This window comes from Aquila chrysaetos, chromosome 4 (assembly GCF_900496995.4).
Source record: "Aquila chrysaetos chrysaetos chromosome 4, bAquChr1.4, whole genome shotgun sequence".
Classification (NCBI taxonomy): domain Eukaryota; kingdom Metazoa; phylum Chordata; class Aves; order Accipitriformes; family Accipitridae; genus Aquila; species Aquila chrysaetos.
The window spans coordinates 43837627-43840128 of NC_044007.1; positions in this window are offsets into that span (position 1 = coordinate 43837627).

Genomic DNA, 2502 nt, shown 5'->3' on the forward strand with positions numbered 1-2502 from the left:
GGGTTTCAGTGCAGCAGTACAGGCCTCCATAATGCCATACTTAAAATAAATGAAAAATCTGGCCTCAGAAATGTCTCTATGTCATAATCAGGGTCTCGTTCTTCTGTCTTTAAAATGGAGGAAAGGCTCCTCATTCTGCTTTCTCATCTATTTCAAATCATTCAGCTATGTGTCATAGACCATTGCTTATTTCCCAAATGCAGGCACCAAAAGTATTCTTATTACAGACCTGTTGGAGTGAGTCCAGAGGAGGGCCATGAAGATGATCAGAGAGCTGGAGCACCTCTCCTGTGAAGACAGACACCTCTAAAGATCATCTAGTCCAACCCTCCGCCACAGGTGGCAGGGACATCTTCTACTAGACCAGGTTGTTCAAAGCCCCATCCAACCTGGCCTGGAACACTTCCAGGGATGGGGCATCCACAACCTCTCCGGGCAACCTGTTCCAGTGCCTCACCACCCTCACAGTGAAGAACTTCTTCCTTATGCCTAGTCTAACCCTACTCTCTTTCTGTTTAAAACTGTTGCCCCTTGTCCTGTCACTACAGGCCCTGGTGAAAAGCTTTTCTCCATCTTTCTTATAAGCCCCCTTTAAGTATGGAAAGGCTGCAGTAAGGTGTCCCCAGAGCCTTCTCTTTTCCAGGCTGAACAACCCCAGCTGTCTCAGCCTTTCTTCATAGGAGAGATGTTGCATCCCTCTGATCATTTTTGTGGCCCTCCTTTGGACCTGCTCTAACAGGTCCATGTCTTTGTTGTAAAAAATTCCTGTTATGGATTTGTTGTCACATATAGGGTTTTTTTGTTGACTTTTTTCTTGTAATTGAGCTCATCTTCAAAGCCTTTATTCATTCCATGTGTTTTTGTTTTCCTCAGTGACTCTTCTTTTCCATTTTCCTTGCTCAGACATTCTTCATCTTTTGTGGCAGCTATTGTCATCTTCCTCTTCTGGCAGGTGGAAGCAGTGGGTCAGGATTCATGTTGCAGTCTCTGTCATTACTTCACACCTATCAAGAAAATAGATTAGGTGATCATTGCTGGAAGATAGTTCTTTCCTTCTACTGTTGCTACGATCCAGATCTCCAGTGCATTCCACTATAGGGACTCATTTTTCTGCATCACATTTATCTTGAAAGAGGAGAACTTTCTATGCATCTTTAACTTCTCTGAGACCAGTTCCTACTTATAAAATCTCAACTCCATTGGAACTGGAGGGTAGGACAACACTGTTTTCAGAATGCTATCTTCTTTTAATCTCCAGCCATAGGAAATCGGTTAATTTTGAAGGAATGCTGTCACTGGCAGCACCGTAGTCTTATTGTGCTACATACAGAATGCCTACAGTTTAGAAGGTATCAAATTGCATTACTTGTTTTTAGGTAAAAAGAACAAAACTAAGTGTCACATGTATCTTTCTGGCTGTCTCTCCTAATAGCTTTTAAGGCAATTGGCCAATTTTAACCCAGCTTGTCAAAAGAATAATCAAAAGGATTTAATACCTGTGAGATGAGTTTAGTGAAATTGAATGGTCGGATGGAGAAGAGAGCGCACATTGGGACCCCATATGAGATAGAGGCTGAAGAAGGAGGTTTTAAACAGGACAGGAGTTGTTCCAGTACTGCTAGGACAACTTATTTTATTTTTAAAGCATTTATGAGTTCTTAAGGGTCTCCATGATGATCACTGACCTGGCTTGGCTTAGGTTAGTTGTCTGGGGCACAGTGCCCTATTTTATTATTTGTGTCAGGAAAGTAGAAATGGACAGAAGCGATGTACACCTAATTCATTCCAAAGCAAGTACACTTAAAAATGTACTATATGATGAAGTGTTTAATAAATTTGTGTTTTCCAAATGTCAGTTTGAGCATCATTTATCCACTTGGGACAGTGCATTTTTGCCGATCCATTACTGCCTCTAAGTCTGTAATTGAGTGGTTCTCTGGGTGTAGCATGTTGATTAACTTCAGTAACAACACTTTTTTCTGCATTTTTCTCTAGACTGGAAGCATGTCATCTCTGTAGAACATATATAAACTAGATGATAGACTATTATGTTGGTTTATAGCTTTGCATTCTAGATTAGCCATGAAGATTACATTAGCCTCATTGCAAAAGAAATGTTTGTTATCTGTACATTGTTTCTAGTATTAAAAAATACCACTTTATATCCATCCTTGGTCCCCCTTTCAAATATTAATTACTTTATTTAATCATTTTCATAATCAAAACAGGCTTGAAAATTAAAAAAAATATGCTTTCATACTAAATGATTGTTATTTTCCTTAGACACTTAAGCATGGTTGTAAATTCATGTAGATTTAATTAGAAGCACTCAAATGCCAGCCTGACTGTCCTTCCAAATTCAGATTTTTTTATTAAAAGCAAGGAAGCAATTCACCAAATTCTTCTTGTGAAAACTTACATGCAAGGTTTTTCACATAAGAGCTAGGTGAAAAACTGTCAAAAGATTTTTAAAAAGGCAGGATATGCAGTTAGGAAGAACTC